We start from the raw sequence: 11,159 nt of genomic DNA on the forward strand, positions 1-11,159 counted from the left end.
AAACTTGGGTAAAATTGCACAAAATTTGCATCGTAATTTTTTATCTTTACATTCGGTTCTTTTTCCTCTTCGTTATTTTAATTTTGTTCATGTCGATTTTTGTTTTATAATTGAGTAGAAATTTTGAATTATTGATGCATTTATTGCATTCTACAAGCATATGTGTCATAAGTAAGTTTGTACGAGTCGGACTTATGAGTTGATTTCAGACAAAACAAGTTTGTTTAAATTCTTGTTTCCAAAAGCCTTGTACATTGCTACGATCTTGTTTGGCTCAAAAGGGTGTTAAGCTTGTTGTCTTTTATTATATAGGTTGTTGGTTTTTGAATCTATTTGTATTTGCAGTCGATTCATTCGTCATTCCTTAAAAAAGTGGATTCGATTATATTCAAACTCTTTTCTGGTTTGATAAGATGCTTGCGGATTTTTGCACATGATTTTCTTTTGCAATTTAGCATCAGACCCCATGGGGGTTCGTTGGATTATGCAATTGTGTATTTGTTTGCCACACATTTGGGTTCAATACTAGATCTCCATCCAATTGGTTTTTAATACCACTTTTGTAAATCTTTAATGTATTACCTGTTTAGGGTTAATTTGTAGTTAATGGGTTATGTTTATGTCCCCTCATTTTTTTGTACTTTAATTTATTTTTATTTATTATATTTTCCTTTCCTAAAAAAATATATCTTTGACATAAGAACATAACAATTATAATACATAGGTTATGCTTTTTCACACTCAATTGTTTTGCCAATGCTTTTAACTTAACAAGTCACTAAAGAATGTCGTTAAACGTATAATTCATACAAAAAAAAAAATTTTGTCATTAATTAATTAGTTAAAAATAATATCGTGGCTTCTAGTTTAAGGGTAAAATTATATCCTACTCTAAATAAAAATAAGAATAATTATAATATACTAATTAAAATCAATTATAAAAAATCATGCATGGAACAAATATTTGTGACTAAAGAATTAATTAAAATTAGTGATTTTTTAATATCGTTAGCATAAAAAAAATAATTCTAATACACTAACTATAATTTTTTCACACATCAATTTCATATATAGAGATGTTTTTTCATTTAGAATTAAGTCGCTAAAGAAGTCGTTAGCACATAGAACTCATTCAATTAGTAAATTTAATATTTTTTTATGACTTCTACATAAAAAATAACCTGAACATATAATTCATATACCGTACAAATATTTATATGTAATCAATTAGTTGTATTTAATATTTGTTTGATATATTCTAAATGAAAACAAGATAATTCATAATGAACCATCGACTTTAGTATAAAAACAATATAGGAGAGACAAATATTAAGACTAATCAAATAGTTAAATTTAATATTATTTTCTTCAAGACATTATCTTAGCAAATTTTGTTCAAACGTTGTTAAACTAATTAGGCAATTGTAGACTCTAGACACAATTACGAAGAAGTGAAACAGAAGGAAGCCCCACATCACCTAATTTGTCCCCTAAGTTACATGTTACATAATCCTAATCATACTCGCACTCGTTAAGTTGGAATTTCAAAATCCCCGCGAATACGAACTTATATAAATTTTACTACTTGAAGAAAGTTTAGTGCACTTTATAAACCGACCATCAGTGTACATTACCTAGATTCTTTGAGCACTTCTAGAATACCATGTTTATAGTTAAGAAGACATTGCCTGTAACGCCCACACTAAACGTATCTATAAAGTTTAGCATGTGCATTATCTTTAGTACTGGATACATTAAAATTTACAACAATAAGTCTTCGGATGAATAACTATATACAACAATACACGTTCTTACAACCAATAATACAATACTACTCATCCAATACATAGTCATGCACACTTGAATCCTTGAGAGAATCTTGCAACCGGTACGAACGAGCCCTTGTTGATTATCCATTCGGCCACATGCTTGCTACATCCTTCTAAAACAACCTGCTGATCTGAAACAAAAAGGATTGGGATGAGACATAATGTCTCAGTGAGTTCTACCTAATCCTAGGCTATAGGTAACCTCAGGGAAAACCTAGGGTCACCACGTGTCTACAATACAACCAATCGGTTGATTATACGTGTGTGAAACATGCTTACCTAGACGGTCGTGCATACTAGGTCTGTCATAAGGTTCTTCGTATCTTAACTTACAAGTCTTGTCATATATACTACATGTCATGGCGGTCAAGGGACCCAAGACCTCTATGTCAAGTTACGATAAAAGCATCAAGACATAATCATAACTTATTCATGACACGATCGTGAACTGGACGAGCGGGGAAGCACTAAGATCGTCGTCAGTTTATCTTCATGAACTTGTTCCTGTACATAAGCTTACACATGTCTCATAGCATATCATAATCCCATCATATCGTATTCATAGTCATTCATTATGTTAGAGGTTAGCGTGTAACAAAAAACGTTATCTTGGTTTGTTTTACGGATTAATCCTGAGTGGAGTAACCCTGGAAAGTAATCCCATGACATGACCGGTGAAATTCCTAGCTAAGGCTAACACCGAAACTCCTCTTAATGTCGTGCGGGCCTACCTTGTGGAGCGTGTCCCGTCCCCCTGGCGTGAACCTCTCGTATCCCCATGGCGTGGATAACGGAAAGACACGACATGTTCATGTTACTTATAGTCTTGTACATACGTAAAGGATTAACCTATCTTGCTTGCACGATTACCACGGGTCCGTAACCTACCCGATTATGGGTAATTACGTACATAGTTGCTCATACATAACTTAACTTAACCTAATATGACTAGGTTACATACTAACATGATTATTCTCGACTATCTAAGTCGAGGCTCTAGAGTTTCCCATACTTAGGTTAACTTCTACCCGTACATGATTCGTGTCATAACTCTCAAGTGTCATTCATCGTTGAATTGTCAATGATTTCTTCAAACCAAGAGAGATTTGGTTGGAGGAATATCAGGACACCACAACTCTTTGGCCCATTTTATCTTCTGACCAACCCCGTATTTGAACTCATAAGCTTGTTTGAAAGATAAATCTCCACTATTGCTAGGAAGCCAGATTCTCTTGTCTTCGGTGGCTTAAAAAGGAATTGCTACTTGCTCGGCCAGTAATTTGACTTGAGGGAAGAAATTGAGAACTGAGAAAGGGACATTCCACTAACCACTGAAAATGAAGTCTTTGACTTTAGCAGTTAAGTTTCCGTGCAGATGGGGAGGAATATTTAATTGAGAGGCTATAGAGACACCGCACCAATTGTCAAGCTAGAAATTTATGTCTTCACCATTACCAAGCTGCCAGCCACAATTAGTTTGGACATTTGAGAACTCATTCTTGATGCTGCTCCAAATAGAGGAGAAAATGTGGTGGGAAATCACTCTACTGCCTCTAATGACCTTACTTTTTAGTAAAAGAGCCCAATCTTCCTTTGAGTTCAGTAAATCCCAACACAGCTTCATATTTGTTGATTCATTTAGAATAGAGAGAGACCTGATGCCTAAGCCACCTTCTGAGAGAGGCTTGCAAGATTTTTTCCAAGAAACAGTCACTAGTTTTCTTTTAGAGACATCACCACTCCATATGAAGTTCCTTGTCCAGAGTTCAATGTCATTAAGAAGCTTCTTGGGCCAAGAGTAAATGGATATTGAGTGAACCAACATACTTTGAATAACACTTTTAACCATAGTAACTCTGAAAGCAATACTTAATAGGGAAGCTTTCCAAGATGCTAGTTTGGATTTGATTTTGTCAGCAATAGGTTGTAGGTGGCACCTCTTGGGTTTCCCTTTGAAGATAGGAACCCCTAGATATGTGAAAGGAAGAGAACCCTTGTTGAACCCAATTAGATCAACAATCTGATTAATTCTAGAAATAGAAATTGATCCATAAAACACAGTAGATTTTGAAGGGTTTATCACTTGACCAGAAGCTTGAGCATATGAGTTGAAAAGTTGCATAAGAGCATGAATAGAGGAAATTTTACCTTTGCAAAATATCATAATGTCGTCAGCATATAAAGAATGAGAAGGAACATGTGTTGATCTTGAACCTTTGATAAGCTCCACCTTTCCTTGTTGCACAAGATTGGTGATACTCCTGCTGAGTACATCCTCAGCAATACAGAAAAGAAGAGGTGACAAGGGGTCACCCTGCCTGACTCCTCTCTTGCAATGGAAGTATCCATTTTGTTTGCCATTGATAGAGATTGAAAGAGTAGCAGAGTTTAGAATTGTGTTGATCCAGGAGCAAAATCTATCATTGAAGCCGAACTTTCTTAACACATCAAGAAGAAATTTCCACTCCAATGTGTCAAAAGCCTTTGAGATGTCAACCTTGAAAGCCAAATTCCCTGCATATGCTTTTTGATGGAGATGATTTATTGCTTCTGATGTGATACAAATACCATCTTTGATATTTCTTCCTTTGATGAAGCCTCTTTGTTCTGGTGAAATAAACAAATTCATAAAGGGAGCCAATCTGTCTGCTAGAATTTTAGAGATAATCTTGAACTTGAAATTTGCTAAAGCAATTGGTCTGTAATGACCAACATTAGTAGCATCTGGAGTTTTAGGAATCAAGATGATTGTGTTTGCATTGAAGTTGGGGAGAATCCAATCTCGGGTAAAGAACTCTAAAACTGCATTAATTACATCATTCTTCACAATGTCCTAGTAATTTTGGAAAAAAACCGCACCAAAACCATCTGGACCGGGAGCTCCCTCCTTATTCATTGCTAGCACAGCTTGATGGATCTCTGATGAAGTAGGAAGTCTTGTCAGAAGGTTGTTCACATCTTCAGTAATGAGATTCGGAATGGAGTCTTCTATCAATTGATTAACCTGCAAATCCTGCACAACATTGTTAGTAGAAAAAATATTTTTAAAGTGGTTAGTAATGAGACTTGCTATTTCCTCAGGATTGTAAACTATATCATCACCATTCATGAGGGTAGTTATGAGTTTGGAGGTGTTTTTGATTTTGGTTAGTCTATGGTAATATTTGGTTTTTCTATCTCCATTTAAATGCCAAGCAACTTTAGATTTCTCCCTCCAATATTATTCTTCAATTTGTAAAGCATTTTCAAGTTGAAACTGCGCATCTTTGTGTTGTTCCATTAGAGAGTCAGTGATACCATTTGCGTCCATGACAGATTGTAAATGAGCAAGGTTTTGTTCTGCCACTTTAACCATGTTGTGCACATTACCAAAAACAGTTTTATTCCAGACTCTCAACTTTTGCTTTAAGATTTTGAGTTTCTGGCTAAGAATGAACATATGACAGCCAACAATATTTGTGTTCCAGACTTCTTGTATCACCCTATGGCAATCTTTATGATGGCGAGCTCTCCTTTTATAGGGAGAGTTTGTAACAAAAAACGAGTGATTTGGGGATTAAGTTTGCTTAATCCTTAAGCAAACGCGTTTTGTTTCTTAATTGGATAAATCTGGAAGTTTCTGGATACGCGTTTTGGATCAGGTCGGTTCGTAACAATTTACCGGTTACGCGTAGCGCTTACGGATAATGATTAAATTAATTAATTAATTTAATATTTTCAAGTGACAAAAAAATATATATATTATTTTTTACCCACCCACGACCCAAGCCCGGTCCGGTCCGGTCGAACGACGGCGGCGACGGCGTCGCGCGTGATATATATATATATATATATTTGTAAGCATTCACCCGTTCACAAAAGTGGGTACCCCAAGGGCACACCCTTGGAGGTCACTCTACCCTTATATAAACACTTTCTAGTTGGTGTGGCTCACCAATGTGGGACATTTTTAAGTCACACACTCACACTAGTTCTTACATTGTGTTTTCGTATCCAATTTTCTCACTAGATTCAACTAGTGTTCCAACAATCCCCCACTTGACTTCAAAATGGTTTCGAGAAGTAACGTAAACGTTTTCATAAGATTTGCTATTAAACAAAGGTCTTGCCAACAACTTGAACCTTTGCATAGTGGAAGGTATTCTGATTTAACAAGAGTTGCTTACAACATTGAACTCTATCTCAAACATAGAATCCACACACAAACCCTTTCTTAGGTGTATTCTAAAAGCTCGTGCGTTTTAAGGCCATGCACGTGTATCCCGGTTTTAACGAATGCTCTAGGAATTCTGCCTCGAAATTCCATAGGACCGGCCTAGGTTCCACATTCGTATAGGTGAGTCTATCAAAGGTACTCCTGTAGCTATGTACCCCACTCAACATAGAGTATAGATCTCATTAAGAGTTGCTATTAACTCATCATTCATTTACTGCAGGATCATGTTTTCTATATAACATGTTCTATCACTTCATGACTTGTTATTACCTATTGAACCTAAATCTTGGGATCTCCAGTCATGTAGGTCGGGTTACCATCATTCAGTGACCAATAGGCATTAGTCCCATCCTACTGGATGTTTCTCGGACTTTCTCTCTATTTAGTCCTTTCGTCAAAGGATCAGCTAAGTTTTCATTAGTACATACAAAATCAACTCTAACCGCTCCGTTAGAGATACACTCTCTAATTGTGCTATGTTTTCGCCTTATCTGTCGTCTCTTACCATTGTAATAACGATTCATAATCTTTGCAATAGCCGCGGTACTATCACAATGAATTAACACAGCAGGTAACGGTTTTTCCCATAAAGGGATCTCGGCTAGCAAGGATCTTAGCCAACTCGCCTCTTCACTAGCAGTAGCTAGTGCTATCATCTCAGATTCCATTGTGGACTGAGCCAGAATGGTCTGCTTCTTAGACTTCCAAGAAACAGCTCCTCCATCTATGCTAAATATATAGCCGCTGGTCGCTTTGGAATCATCTGACAAGGTGTTCCAATCTGCATCACTGTACCCTTCAAGTACAGCAGGATATTTTTTTTTTTGATGAAATAAATTTTAGGGTGAGGGGATGGTGCCCCAGTCCAAGGCAGGGAAGACCTTCGGGCTCAAAGAGCACTTACAAAGGTAATTACATTTACCTCCCTCCAAAGGCACTAGCGGGGCTCGAACCCGGGTTCTCTCGGATTCAAGACCTGTCTTTTTACCACTAGACCAAGCCTTTGGATTTACAGCAGGATATTTTTGATAATGAAGGCCCAAAGTCATAGTCCCTTTCAGGTATCTCATGACTCTCTCAATTGCATACCAATGCTCCTTGCTTGGCCTACTTGTAAATATGCATAATAGACCCACGACATAGGCAATGTCGGGTCTAGTACAATCAGTGGCATATCCGAGACTGCCAATGATGCTCGCATATTCAGTTTGTCTGACACCATCTCCAGTGTTCTTAAAAAGTTTTACACTTGGATCATAGGGTGTGCTTGCAGGTTTACAATCAAAATAGTTATATTTCCTTAAGATCTTCTCAACGTAGTGAGATTGATCCAAGGATATTCCTTTATCTGATCTAGTAATCTTGATGCCAAGAATTGCATCAGCTTCTCCTAGGTCTTTCATATCAAAGTTGTTACTCAACAATGATTTCACAGAGTTTACGGCAGGAATGTTTGACCCAAATATGAGCAAGTCGTCTACATAGAGACATATGATTATGCAAATTTTTTTATCATACTTGTAATAAATACATTTGTCACTTTCATTCACTTTGAACTTATTCAAAATCATTAAGTTGTCAAACTTTTCATGCCAATTCTTAGGGGCTTATTTTAGACCATACAGAGATTTGTCTAACTTACAGACCTTGCTTTCCTGCCCATGAACTACAAAACCTTCAGGATGTTCCATATAGATTTCTTCTTCTTGCTCACCATTCAAAAAAGCAGTTTTCACATCCATTTGGTCTACAATTAAGTTATAAACAGCAGCGAGGGACATTAGTACCCTTATGGATGTGATTTGAGTAACTGGTTAGTAGGTATCGAAAAAATCTATATTTTCTCTTTGTCTGAAACCTTTGGCTACAAGACGTGCCTTGTATTTATCAACAGTTCCATCAGGTTTCAGTTTCTTTTTCAGAATTCATTTACAACCTATTGGTTTGCAGCCTGGAGGCAGTTTAGTCAAGTGCCATGTTTCATTGGACTGTAGAGAATCCATTTCATCATTTATGGCTTCTTGCCATAAGTCAACATCCAAGGAAGACAAAGATTCCTTGAGGTTTGATGGATCCTCTTCTAATGTATTGACCACATATTCAGGTCCATACTCTTTAGCAGTTCTTGCTCTCTTACTTCTTTGAAGTTCTGTAACATCAGTTATAATGTTTTCATCACTATTTCTGATTACTGGATTGTTATCAGGTATAGTGTTCATATTTGCGCCCCCACTATTGCCCCCACTATCTCCCGATAGAAAGGGAAATTTCGTTTCATAAAAATCAGCGTCATTTGATTCTATGATCACTTTAGCTTTAAGGTCATAAAACCTATATGCTTTACTGTTTAAGGCATACCCAATGAATACACATTCATAGGCTCTACTGGCTAGTTTGACTCTTTTGGGGTTAGGAATCCTAACATAGGCTAAACAGCCCCATGTTCGAATATAAGACAAGTTTGGTTGTCTTTTCTTCAAAATTTCATATGGAGAAACTTTGTTCTTAGTTTTGGGTACTCTCATAGCTAACAGTCAGTAAAATTTCCCCCCACCAATGAGGCGCTGCACCAGAATTAAGCATGATAGCAACTTCTAATTCGGTAAAGGTTCGATTTTTTCTTTCTGCTTTACCGTTCATCTCAGGAGAGTAAGGTGCAGTTGTTTCATGAATTATTCTGTGCTCTTTATAATACTCATTGGATGTGTGTGATAAATATGCAGTGCCTCTGTCACTACGATAACGCTTGATTCTTTTATTGAATTAATTTTCAATTTCTTTAACAAATATTTTAAACATATCAAGCACTTCACTTTTATTTTTCATTAAATACACATGAGTGTAATCAGAGCAGTCATAATAAAGGTTATAAAATATCTTTGACCGTTTCTAGTCAAGTTACCATCAAGTTCACATATGTCAGAATGTATTAAGTCAAATGGTTTAGTTTCTCTTTTTACTGATTTATGAGATTCTTTTGTTATTTTTGCTTGACTACAAAATTGACATTTTTCAAAATTATTAGATGGTAACTTTGGAATTAAACCTAGACCGCTCATATTAGAAATGATTCGTTTGTTAACGTGATAGAGTCGTGCATGCCAAATATTAAAATCACACAACATATAAGCAGAAGAAGAAATTTTATTCATAATATTCAACTTAAACATGCCATCAGTGGCGTACCCTTTCCCAACAAAAACCCCATCCTTAGTAATAGAGTACATATCATATGCTATAATCTGTTCAAAACCAGCCTTATTCAAAAGAAAACCAGAAACTAAGTTCTTCCTAATTTGTGGAGTTTGCATCACATCCTTCAATATCAGAGTCTTTCTGGAGGTGAACTTTAGCTCCACATCTCCAATTCCAGCAACTTCAGTGGTGTGAGAATCTCCCAGCAGCACCTTCTGATCATCCGCAGTAGTGTATGTCTTGAACATAGCACGGTCAAAGCAGACATGGCGAGAAGCGCCGTTGTCTATCCACCATCCATCAGATCCACCAATCATGTTGATTTCAGTTATCATAGCGGTGTACGACTGCTCCTCATTTCTTGTCAAGTGAGCCTGAGCTTTAGCCGGTCTAGTAGATGGATTCCTACACTTTCGTGCCATATGACCTGGTTGACCGCAGTTGAAGCAAGTGAACGGTAGAGCAGGATCATTCTTTGGTGGTTACTGATTTGGGACCTTTGGTTGGTTCCCATTCTTATTCCGATTGGAATTCTTATTTGCAGGGCGGTTATGATTCTTGAACTGTTTGTCGTTAGGCTTCAGAACAGCACCTACAAATTTCTTTTTAGTGTTGCTGTTCAAGACAACAAACACCTCTTCATTCAATTCATGTTTTCTAGCCTCTTCTTCAATTCGAAGTCGAGTAATCAGACTTTCAAGAGAAAACTCCTTAGTTTTGTGCCTAAGGGTATTCTTGAAGTCCTTCCAGGCAGGGGACAGTTTATCAATTATCACAGCAATTTGAAATTGTTCAGGTAATTGAATCCCTTCAACAAAAATCTCATGAGCTATATTTTGAAACTCATGAGATTGTTCTTCGACGGACTTGTCGTCGTTCATCTTATAGTTAAGGTACCGGCTCACAGCAAATTTTTTTGAGCCAGCCTCTTCAGTATTATATTTATTCTGAAGAGCATCCCAAACATCCTTAGCTGTCTTGTGGATAAGGTGCAGATCGTACAGATGATCTGCAAGACAGTTCAAAATGAAGTTTTTGCACAAATAATCATTTTCTTTCCAGAGGAGTATGTCTTAATTGGCCTGTTTTACTTTTTCAGCATGTTCAGCAATAAGCCTTTCCAACTAAGCATTATTAGTAGAAATATAAGCATCTGTTTCCATTGTTGTCTTACCGTTCTCAGTCGATCCCGTAGGAATCGAAAGCTGTGGTATCACGGGTATGTCCTCCTTCAATACTATTATTGCAGGGATTGGAATAATATTTAAACAGTTTTAAGTTAACCCTTTAGCAGGGCCGGCCAAGCAACCCAAGCAAGGGCTTTAGGCCCCAAAATTTTGGGTAAAAAAAAAGAGATTTACTTTTCCCACCCTATGACCTTCTCGCGCGCCCTGCAAAAATTCCAAAAATACCCCTGGTCCGGATTACATTTTCTGAACCAGATTGTTAGTAATTCCGGAATATAAATTCCGAACAAATACGATATGAATATTTTGTGTCTTTCTTTGATGTCAATGGTCTCTGTTGACCGTTATACGACCCCCGCATAAGCTGCAATGCAATTGCAGGGGTCGTATGAGCGGTCAACAATGACCATGATGTTGGAACAAAATGTGTTTAACAATAAACCTTTGAGAATTTTGATGATAACAAGGTATTAAAAATTGACAATTGGACTAGCTAATATTTGTTCAAGTGTATAGGACCATAGTTAAAAATTTACATCATATAAAGGTTCTGAAGAACAAAAGAGAGCTAAGGAATCAAGTAAAGGAAGCTTTAAAGCGTCTGAAGAGAAGTGCTCCTGAAGACAAAGTGCTCCTGAAGATGATGACGTCATCAGAAGCTGAAGTTCACCATAAGCGAGTTACTCAGAAGTGACTTCATCAGAAGCTGAAAATCACCACAAGCTGAAGATT

Source organism: Medicago sativa, chromosome 5 (genome assembly GCF_051527215.1).
Source record: "Medicago sativa cultivar Bolivia chromosome 5, Bolivia_mono, whole genome shotgun sequence".
Taxonomy (NCBI): Eukaryota; Viridiplantae; Streptophyta; class Magnoliopsida; order Fabales; family Fabaceae; genus Medicago; species Medicago sativa.